Here is a 12,117-nt window from a genome sequence, read left to right as displayed (position 1 = left end):
ATCAGGGCATGAATCCAAAACTCAAGACATGATTCAAGGATCTCTACTACCTCCATATAATCCATTTATATCATCCATTTGGGGAGAAGATCTTATTTCTACACAAAAGCCCAAAAATTCACTTTGTCAGGAAAAAGTCAACTGTGAAGGGTCATCATTGACTTTTAAGGTTTTTGGTCAAAAAATGACTTTCAAAGATCAATATCATCAATATATGGATGTCAAAGTCATTTGGCCGAAGAAATTCAAAGAAATTCATCAAAGAGCGAAAAGTCGGGAATTAGGGTTTTTGAAGGCATGGTGAGATCTCAAAATTTCACCTACACAACTCAAAAAACTTCCAACATGAAAGTTGTAGATCTTGCCAAATAAAACAACATCTTACAAGGGAAATTTTTTCAAAAGATCAACCATTTATGAAGTTTTGGAAATTTTGAAGTTTAGGTCATAAACACTTAGAAATTTTTCTAAGTGTTTTAACCTAGTTTTCTTCCAACTTTGGCCTCATTTTTCACAAATTTCCCAAAGGATTTTGAAGAAGACATAAACTAATGATTTAAAGTAGATGTTTAGGGCTTTCCAAATTGTGTTCAACCTTCTCAAAATTCAATTTGAGCTAAGAGTTATGCTTGTTCAAAGTTGGCCTCATGAAGTAAAATTATAGGTCATGCATCATTTTGGAACTTTGAAATTTTGTGCACATGACCTCAAATGCAGATGCTACATGACCCATAATACATCTGCAAACATGCCATGCATTCATTTTCACCATGCCATAAGAATTGAAGAAGATTCTAAAAACAAGAACATGTGATTATGTAATGATTACATTTGTGAATTTATGGCAAATTGATGAATCACCCAAGGAATCTTCTCACCAACCAATTAGAGCTCATTTCTGGCTCAGAATTGTCCCCTAAGATCAAGCAAAATCGAGGGCTAGGGGATTGATCAAATGGAATCAAAATTCTCATCATTGCATAAGAGATATTTGCAAATTTCCTTCATGGCTGAGAAACCAAATCAACTTCACTAAGGAAGCTCACTCCTCTGCGGCTATACTGATCCATTTGCCTATAAATACAGATGCATTCCTCATTCAAAAACACACCAAAGCAACCATATTACTTGCTTTCTCTTTCTCTTCTCTTGTTCATTGTTTTTCAAAGTTCTTTGGCAAGAAGAATCGATTTCTTCAAACCAGAGCTTATCTTTGGGAAGTGAGCATTCTAACATCTCAAGGGAGGTCATTTGAGGTGATCCAAGCACCTGGATCACTTCTGTAGGTGGAGGAACACCATTGTTGCTCTCACTTTGGAGCATCTGCAGTTGGAGGTCCATGGAGTGATTCAGAAGGTTTCAAGGCAAGCCAATCATCCAGACACACTCCTCAGGTCATAGTGAAGCTAACCAGATGGCTGCAGCTCATCTGTAACTCGAGAATCAACACCCTCCATGATCACTTGAAGCTGAAATCGAGGGAGGTCCATAGAACAATTCAGAAGGATTCAGGCTGCAATAAGCATTCAGTTAGCATCATTGAGTCTCAGGGAAGCTATTGAGATCATTCATTCAAGCCCAGGTGCTCTCCATCATCCTCACGACCTCCATTTTCAGAGGTAAGTTTCTGAACTCCACCTCTTTAATTTAAGCCCTCTTTGTGGTAAAGCTCGATTCTATCTTGTTCAGCATCATCAGAGGATTGAAAACCCTCTATCATCATTCATTTATTCATCTTGTGCATCATTTAATTTTAAAATTAGGGTTTATGTGTTCTTCGTGTTCATAATGAAATTCGTTAGTTACACTTAGAATAAATGAATTCTGAGCCCATAATCATGTTCCTTGTCCAAAAACGAGTGAGATTGATGTTTACATCATGCCATTTAGTTGAGAAACCAGAGAGTTAGGAATTTGAAAATCTGAAGCTCGAGGAAGAAGATGAACATGGCGCGCGTAAAATTTGAATTTCCTGGCTTATCTGAAAATATAATATATTGAGTGTATATAGTTAACAAGCTGCGCGCGCAGCTCAGTTGGTTAAGTTTTGAAATGTGATCATGAAGGGCGTGGGTTCGAACCTCTCTAGGGCCAAACCAATTTTTTAGCATCCATTTTCATTCCTTTTTTTTATACAAACTTCACACAATTAATAAACTTATCAAATCAAATCATTTTTACTTCATTTTTTACACACTTGCTATTTAATATACTTACTTTGTGAATAATCAAAAAAATCATAAAAATATTATTTATTTCATGTATTTTAATTAGGTTTAAAATAGTATGTTTTAAATGTTTTCTTAAATACTTTAAAATATATATTTTCATTTTGTTTTAACCTAATTACTTTGTGAATAATTTTATGATGAAACCCTAATTATTTAGGTCTTAATTGGGTATAGATTTCATCTTTGCCTTAATTAAGTTGACTTTTGTCAATATTCAAAACTGTTTTCAATCTCTGATTAAACGGATGATTAAGGTTTTCAAACAACAAAACCTTGCATCATTCCAAATCATTTTTCAAATTGCTTTTACACCAGTACTGTAAAGTACTGGGCCTCTAATAGAGTGTAAGTCCCAAAAACCTTCTCTTCTTAGCTTGTTTTTAAAAAACTGTATTTTCAAAATCTTCTTTCTGTTTTCAAAACATTCCTCTGGTATTTGAAGGGCATTATTCCCGGTGAAACTCTTCAGATACCTATGTGACCTTTGTCCATCTTCACTTCTTCTGTTTTAAAAAACCATTAACTGTTTATCATATATATATTCAACTGTTATCAACAAAACAACAAAAATACTGTTGAGGCTCTGTACATATTTCTTCAATGGCCTCCACTCCATCCAGGTTAGGCTTTACAAGCTTTCAATTTACAGTCTTTATTTAAATTACTGTCAAATATAAACTGTGCATATATATATTAGTTTAGAACTACGTTTGAGTATAAACCCTGGGACAGTTAAACTATATATATATATATATATATATATATATTATAGGAATATGACCTAGGATTGAGAATGTCTTCCCGGTGAAGGCTCTTTCCTAATTAGAGATCTGTAGTTCAAACCCCCAAGATGAATTATTCCCGGTGAAACATCTTGGCAAAAACCTTAGAATCCAAATAATAGGACACATCCACCCAAAGTGTAAGTATAAGAGTGCACCTAAGAGGGGGGGTGAATTAGGTTTTCAAAAATTTAATCGGTTTTATGAGAATATTTCTAATACTTTTTGGTTAAGTGTTTGAAGGTTTTTGTAAGGTTCTTTTCTTTTCTTTGGTAATGGTGATAAAAGCTATAAAGTGCGGAAAAGTAAAGGACGCAACGATATATACTGGTTCCCCTCACAATCCGAGAGTACTCCAGTCCCCTTTCAAACACGAAAGAGATTTCACTATAGTTAGAATTATTGTACAAGCCTATGCCTACTATCTAACCTATAGGGTGATCAAAGGTTCTTAACACCTTTAAGATCAAATCAATACTAATGTGAGTGAAGAACAATCCTCTTCAAACACAACACTTACTTCCAACAATCCTGGATAGTAAGGAGATAATACTTTTGAATTTATACAAGAGATTTAGATGAAATTTGTATAGCACTATCAATCTTGGATTGATCTTCTTCTTCAAATAAACAATTCTAACAATGAATATAAATGTTCACAATGTATGCATGAAACTTTGAATAGATTTCTCAATGAAAATGTGTATGGAAAGTTTCACTTGAAAATGAGAATTTATGAACACTTAAGAATATTGAAAGATGAAGAATATGGTTTATGAATTGTTAATGAAGAAGGTGATTTTTGAATATGAAAGATGTGTAATATATAGTGTGTAAAACACCTCTTCAAAAGGTTATTTTTCCATGAAGCAATGCAATGTTTAAAAGATATAAAGACAATTTCGTTTGAGTGTAAAATGCAATGGAAAAACACACTGGTTCAGTAGGAACCGGTTCCTGCCTGGGACAACCCGGTTCCTGCTGAACGTTACAGCAGAAAATTTGAATTTTGAACGTGGGAACCGGTTCCTGCATAGGGACAACCCGGTTCCCCATAGTAAACCACAGATTGCTGAAATTTGAGAATGCTGGGAACCGGTTCCCCCATAGGGACAACCCGGTTCCTAAAACCTTTATTTTGAATTTTAACTATGAAAAAGGTTTTAAATGAACTCTTTGATATATGAGACTTGTTCATGATTATGATATGCATGAGAGTATATTTTGTGAACAATTATATGTCAAAGTGAGTATTGTTTATACCTTTGCCATTTATTGCTTGATTCTTGAATCTTTATTATTTCTTCAAGACTTTGAAATTGTGTGTTCTTTGCTTAAGACTTGAGATTCTTTTTGCACATCCTTTATGAAAGCTTGATGTCCATATTGTCTTCATCAAAACAAACTATGCTTGAGATGCTTTGCAATTACATTCTCCCCCTTTTTGATGATGACAACCAAGTCTTGAAAACGTTTTTGAAGAGAGTTGTTTTGTGCTTTTGAAAAAGTGTTTGAACAATGCAAGGCTCCCCCTATGTTAGAGACTCCCCCTAAATCCATGATTCCTTGATTTATGGTGATGAGTTTTACTTGATAATTTTAACAATAGCCTGCATTTGCTTTGAACAAAACAACAACAATACATGCATATTCTTCTCCCCCTTTGTTATTATCAAAAAGGATGGGAAAAAAGATAAAAAGATATGAATTATAACACAAATGTAAAATACCACAAAGTTAGCACACAAATGAAATACTACAAACGATACGAAACGTAGTTTGTTACGGTTACAACATAAAACAATAATAATCCTAAACATCACGAACATGAATGGAACATTGTCTAGAAAGCATAAGTAAAATACGAATAATAGAAAGAAAACATTACAAAGAAATTAAAGGAAATAAATTAATCACTTTCATCCATGTGTTCTTCATCATCATCATCATCATCATCATGTTCATCTTCTTCTTCGCTTCCATCCTCTCCCTCATAATGAGCCAAGATACGCTTTTGAGTCCGTTGAATTTCCCGCATTTGTCTTCTCATAAGGTTATGCTCATAGTCATTCTCCCTCTTGTTGTTATCAATAGATGTTTGAATAGAACAAAGCTTTGCAAACATCATATCCATTGTGTATCCACCTTCGGGACGTTGAGGATCTTGTGGCACGGCTGGCTCAAAATCAACTTTGTAAACGAATCTACCTTCACGATCCGTAACTATTCCTGTATTTTTAAGAGCAGTAGCGGTGGTGATGGCACACTCTTGTTCATCCATATTTTTCTTTGGTTCTCGTTGGAGGAGAACACCAGCATTCCGAACAATATGAGAGATGGCCCTTGCATAAGGTAAGCCTCCTTTAAGGGAAGCCATAAGCTGCATGTGGCGCATAATTGAAAGTGCCCAATTGACTTCAATGCCACGTCTCAGAGCAAGCAGAACCATCAACTCGAACTCATTGACCCTGGAATGGTTAGAATTCTTTGGAAATAAAACATAAGCAATGATAAGATGGAGCATCCTATCACTCACCGATAAGCTAGAACCGAACATGTTAAATTTGGTAGCAAGTTGTTGGCGAACTGTGTCGCGTTGAGTTGGTCGGCACATATCCACAAAAACATCCATCTTACTATATGGTTGCCAATCCTCCGGTATGTTACCTTGAAGGAGCACTAAGCCTTGAGAGGGAATGCCTAACACTCTACCAAATTCCTCAACATCTAAGCATATGTCCTTATTTGAAACTTTTGACAGTAATGTGAAATCATCAAATTCATCGGTTACTATCCTAAGATTGTGGTAAAACTCTCTAACCAAATCCGGATAATAATCACCATGGTCAAGCACAAAATTAGCTACCCCTGCATTAGCTAGTCTACCCGGAAAATTGAAGCTGTGGTTAGGGAAATCGGGTAGTTTACCGTATTTTGCCGCAAGGAGTTTTCGACTCCGGATGTTGAATGTGAGTCTCCGACTCTTGACCGTTGGTTGAATCTCTTGAGGATCTTCACTTGTCTCTCCCATTTTGTTCTTTCCCTTTGCACTTCTTGAAACTTTGGGTGCCATTGTTGAAAGGAGTTGAAAGTTAGGGTTTGGGTTTTTAGGATTTGGTGAGTGGAGAAGGATTTGAGTGAATTTTGTGAAAGAGTGGAAGATTATATAGTGTTTAGAGGTAGTGGGTAATTTAATTTGGAGAGTTATGGGGAGATAATGGAGCTTTGATTGGGGTTTGACTATGGAGGTGGAAGGATGTTTTGGAGAAGATGAAGATGAGTGAATGTGAATAATGAAAGTAAATGTGTGTGAATGAGAGTAAAAGAGAATAAATGTGTGGTGTGAAATGGTATAATGTGTATTAAATAAAATAAGAAAAGAAAATAAAATAAGGAAAAGAAAGATTAACCACACAAACCTTTCACGTACAGCCAAAAAGAATAAGTGAAATCTGGAAAAATGTACGTGGGAACCGGTTCGTCCCTACATGGGAACCGGTTCCTGAGACACAAAGAAAAACACGCCTCTGGAAATTAGTATGGGGAACCGGTTCGTCCCTACATGGGAACCGGTTCCTGGAGTGAAAATTTTCAAAAACTTTTATTTTATGAAATATAAAGCACATATACCATATAAAATTATCAAGTCATAATAAATGAACATTTATAAAGCATTTTTTATCACATAAAATGTTAGAAACATGTACCTTTGATGTATGAACATATTTTAAACATCACCTTCGTCTAAAATTCCAAGCTCTCGTCGAATTTTGTAAAAAGATTCTTTTGGGAGAGGCTTTGTGAAGATATCCGCAAGTTGATTATGAGTATCTACAAAAGTGACTTCAACATCTCCTTTAAGCACATGATCGCGAAGAAAATGATGTCGAATGTCTATGTGTTTGGTTCTTGAATGCATGACTGGATTCTTTGTAATATTTATAGCACTTGTATTGTCGCATCGAAGAGGAATGCATCCGAGATCAAGTCCGTAGTCACGAAGTTGTTGCTTAAGCCAAAGAATTTGTGCACAACAACTACCCGCTGCTATGTATTCCGCTTCGGCCGTACTAAGAGCAACACATGCTTGCTTTTTACAAGCCCATGATACTAATGCATTTCCAAGAATATGACAAGTACCACTTGTGCTTTTACGATCAGTTTTACATCCTGCATAATCCGCGTCAGAATAACCAATTAAATTGCAAACACTACCTTTAGGATACCATAAGCCAACGTTGGTTGTTCCTTTGAGATACTTCATGATCCTTTTAACCGCCATAAGATGTGATTCCTTTGGATTTGCTTGAAAGCGAGCACAAAGACAAACACTAAACATTATGTCAGGACGGCTTGCCGTCAAATACAATAAAGAACCAATCATACCTCGATACTTGGTAATATCAATTGGAGTACCGGATTCATCTTGATCAACATATGTACCGGAGCCCATTGGAGTATTCATTGCTTTGCAATTATCCATATCAAACTTCTTCAATAATTCTTTACAATATTTGGATTGATTGATAAAGATTCCATCTTTGAGTTGCTTAATTTGTAGTCCAAGAAAGTAATTCATCTTTCCCATCATAGACATCTCGAATTCTCCTTGCATCATCAATGAGAATTCCTCACACATTTCTTTGTTAGTCGATCCAAAAATGATATCATCAACATAGACTTGAACCAATAAAGTGTTACTCTTGATTTTCTTAATGAACAAAGTTTTATCAACCTTACCCTTTTCGAAACCCTTTTCACACAAAAAATTGCTAAGTCTATCATACCATGCTCTAGGTGCTTGCTTTAATCCATAAAGAGCCTTTCTCAACTTAAAGACATGTGAAGGATTCTTGAAGTCTTCAAATCCCGGGGGTTGTTTGACATAGACTTCTTCATTGATGTAGCCATTTAAGAATGCGCTCTTGACGTCCATTTGATAAAGCTGAAAATTTAATGAACATGCATAAGCAAGTAAAAGACGGATAGCTTCTAACCTTGCAACCGGAGCAAATGTTTCTTCAAAGTCGATTCCTTCTTCTTGATTGTAACCTTGGGCCACCAATCTTGCTTTGTTTCGAACAATTATACCATTCTCATCAAGTTTGTTCTTAAACACCCATCGAGTACCTATGATATGTTTATTACTTGGTCTAGGAACAAGTTCCCAAACTTGATTTCTTTCGAATTGATTTAATTCTTCTTGCATTGCATTTATCCATTGATCGTCTCCTAAGGCTTCATCAACTTTTGAAGGTTCAATTTGAGAAACAAAAGCCATGTGTAAGCAAGCATCTTTGAGATTTAATCTTGTTGCAACTCCTTGACTAATATCACCAATAACTTTATCAATAGGATGATCTCTATGAGTTCTCCATTCTTTTGGTAGATCATTGGTGTTCGATTCTTGTTGTACACTTTCTTGTTGTACTTCCGGTGCCTTCTCAATTATATCATTTGAAAGTTCTTCCGGTGCCTTTACAATTGTATTATTTGAAGGTTCTTCCGGGGGTAAATCTAAAGGATCATCATCATCACAAACAACTTCTTCCTCTTTGGAAGTGTTAGTCTCATCAAAAGATACATGCATGGATTCTTCAATAGTTAAAGTTCTTTTATTATAAATTCTATATGCTTTACTAGAAAGAGAATAACCAAGAAATATACCTTCGTCGGATTTCTCATCAAACTTACCAAGATTGTCTTTGTCATTGTTAAGAACAAAGCACTTGCATCCAAAAATGTGAAAGTGAGCAATGTTTGGCTTTCTTCCTTTGAAGAGTTCATATGGAGTCTTCTTTAAGATAGGTCTAATGATTACTCGATTTCCAACATAACATGCCGTACTAACCGCATCCGCCCAAAAATATTTAGGAAGGTTTGCATCACTAAGCATTGTTCTTGCAAGTTCCACTAGAAACCTATTTTTCCTTTCAACTACTCCATTTTGTTGTGGAGTTCTTGGTGCTGAAAAATTATGAGAGATACCATGTTCTTCACAAAATTCTTCAAATGATGCATTTTGAAACTCTCCACCATGATCACTTCTTATGGATACAATCTTTAATGATTTCTCATTTTGGATTTGTTTTGCATACTTCTTAAAGGCTCTAAAAGCATCACTTTTCTGCACAAGAAACAAAGTCCAAGAATATCTAGAATAATCATCAACAATAACTAAAGCGTATACATTACCTCCGAAGCTTCTTGTCCTTGATGGACCAAATAGATCCATATGCAATAATTGAAGTGGTCTTGTTGTAGTCACCACATTCTTTGGTTTGAAAGAAGATTTGGTTTGCTTTCCCTTTTGACATGCATCACATAGTTTATCTTTGACAAACTTTATCTTAGGTAACCCAATGACAAGATCATGTTTGGTTAACTTATTTAAATGATCCATATGAATATGGGCTGCTCTTTTATGCCATAACCATGATTCATTATTGTTTACCAAAAGACATTTTACTTTCAAAGATAAATCATTTAAAGAAATCATAAAAATGTTATTAATTCTTGTACCTTTGAGTTTTACCTCATTGGTGACTTCATCGATGATCAAACATTCTTCCTTAGTGAATTTGATCTTGAAGCCTTTGTCACAAAGTTGGCTAATGCTTAGAAGATTATGCTTTAGTCCTTCAACATAAAGAACATCTTCAATGGATGTGAAAGGTGGTGCACCAACTTTGCCTTTGCCAAGAATTCTTCCCTTATTGTTGTCTCCATAAGTGACAAAACCCTTGGCCTTTAACCTTAGATCTGAAAATTGGTTTAGGTCACCCGTCATATGCTTTGAACAACCACTATCTAGATACCATAGGTTTGAAGTGGTCTTCAAGCAAACCTACAAAACAAATTAAGTTTTGTTAGGTACCCAAATGGCTTTGGGTCCATCATAGTTAGTTCCTTTCTTCACCCATACATAATGTCCACTAGGAACACTAAAGTTCCTTACATAACAAGCATTGGGTGTGTGACCAATAATACCACAATAAAAACAAGTAGGTTCAAAGTTACTTCTATATCTAGGAGGATAAGATTTCTTCTTAACAAGGTTCTTCCTTTTAGGATAATGTTGCATTACTTTAGGCTTAATCACTTTCTCTTGAATTGGTTGGTTACTAGCCTTGACAAAGATAGTCTTGTTGGATGTTGGTTTATCAAATTTAGAGAAACCAAGTCCGCTCTTATCATTGGAGTATCTTTGTGTGCTAAGAACATTTTCCAATCCAATTTGCCCTTTTTCATATCTTTCTAAAACACGTTTTAATTGGACAATTTGGAAGGAAAGTGATTCACAATTCTTGCATACAACATTATCTTCTTGAACACTAATCATTTTTTCTTTGTCATCTTTATGTTCTACTTCAATTATCTTAACCTTCTCTTCTAACGATGATATTATTTTCTTTTGAGATGAGATAGTTTTATAGAGAATTTTGCATTCTTTTAATAATTCTTCTATTGCACCTTGCGCACCATTATCAAAAAGAGAATTATCATAACTAACCTCGCCTTCTTCATCGTCGGAGTGGTGTGATGCCATTAGTGCTAGGTTTGCACTTTCGTCACTATCGGAATCCGATGAGGAACTTACTTCATTATCTTCCCATGCTATGTAGGCCTTTTTATTTTTGAATTCTCTTTTGCCTTTGAATACATTCTTCTTCGAAAGCTTTGGACATTCTGGCTTTATGTGTCCTTGTTTCCCACATTCATAGCATGTAACTTCTTGTGATGAAGTGGATGCTTCTTTATCTTTATGCTTTGAGAATTTCTTCCTTTTGACATAGTTAGTATTATCAATATTATTTTTATTTCCAAAAAATTTGCCTAACCTTTTTACAAGAAGCAAGAAGTTTTCATCTTCATCTGATGCATCTTTCATTTTGCTTTCTATTGAATCTACTTTTAATGCGATGCCTTTGGATTTCTTCTCTAAGTTCTCATGCTTTTCCAATCTTCCAAGTTCTGTCTCATATTCTTGAAGTTTTCCAAATAGTGTTGCCGAAGTAAGTTTTGATAAATTCTTCTTTTCGGATATCGCCGTCACTTTTGGTTGCCACTCCCTTGTCAAAGATCTGAGCACTTTAAGATTAAGTTCTTCGGTAGTAAGAGTCTTGCCAAGTGCCTTCAAGTGATTTGTCAAATGTACGAATCGTTTTTGCAAATCGAGAATAGTTTCTCCGGGCTTCATTCTAAACAGTTCGTACTCTTGGCTTAAAGTATTCAACCTTGATCTTTTAACTTCAGCGGTACCTTCATGAGTTTCTACAAGAGTATCCCAAATTTCCTTTGATGTTGTACATGTTGATATTCGGAAGAATTCATCCATACTAAGAGCACCATGAAGGAGACTGATCGCCTTTTTGTCAGCAAGAACCCTTTTTCTATCATTATCATCCCATGACGCTTTAGGTTTCTCCGATCCAACACCATTAACGACCGTTGTAGGAACATGAGGACCTTGTAGGACAGCCTCCCAAACTTCTTCTCCTTGTGCTTCTAGATGAGCCTTCATTTGGATTTTCCAAAAGTCAAAATATTCACCACAAAACAATGGAGGCTTGTTGTTAGAACCACCATCTTTGAAAACCGGTCTTTGATTTGCGGAAGCCATTCTGGATCTTTAGGAACAAGTTACCTATAACTTGCTCTGATGCCAAATGTAAGTATAAGAGTGCACCTAAGAGGGGGGGTGAATTAGGTTTTCAAAAATTTAATCGGTTTTATGAGAATATTTCTAATACTTTTTGGTTAAGTGTTTGAAGGTTTTTGTAAGGTTCTTTTCTTTTCTTTGGTAATGGTGATAAAAGCTATAAAGTGCGGAAAAGTAAAGGACGCAACGATATATACTGGTTCCCCTCACAATCCGAGAGTACTCCAGTCCCCTTTCAAACACGAAAGAGATTTCACTATAGTTAGAATTATTGTACAAGCCTATGCCTACTATCTAACCTATAGGGTGATCAAAGGTTCTTAACACCTTTAAGATCAAATCAATACTAATGTGAGTGAAGAACAATCCTCTTCAAACACAACACTTACTTCCAACAATCCTGGATAGTAAGGAGATAATACTTTTGAATTTATACAAGAGA

The sequence above is a fragment of the Vicia villosa genome, linkage group LG6 (genome assembly GCF_029867415.1).
Source record: "Vicia villosa cultivar HV-30 ecotype Madison, WI linkage group LG6, Vvil1.0, whole genome shotgun sequence".
NCBI lineage: Eukaryota > Viridiplantae > Streptophyta > Magnoliopsida > Fabales > Fabaceae > Vicia > Vicia villosa.
Note: the sequence above shows the minus strand (reverse complement) of the source record.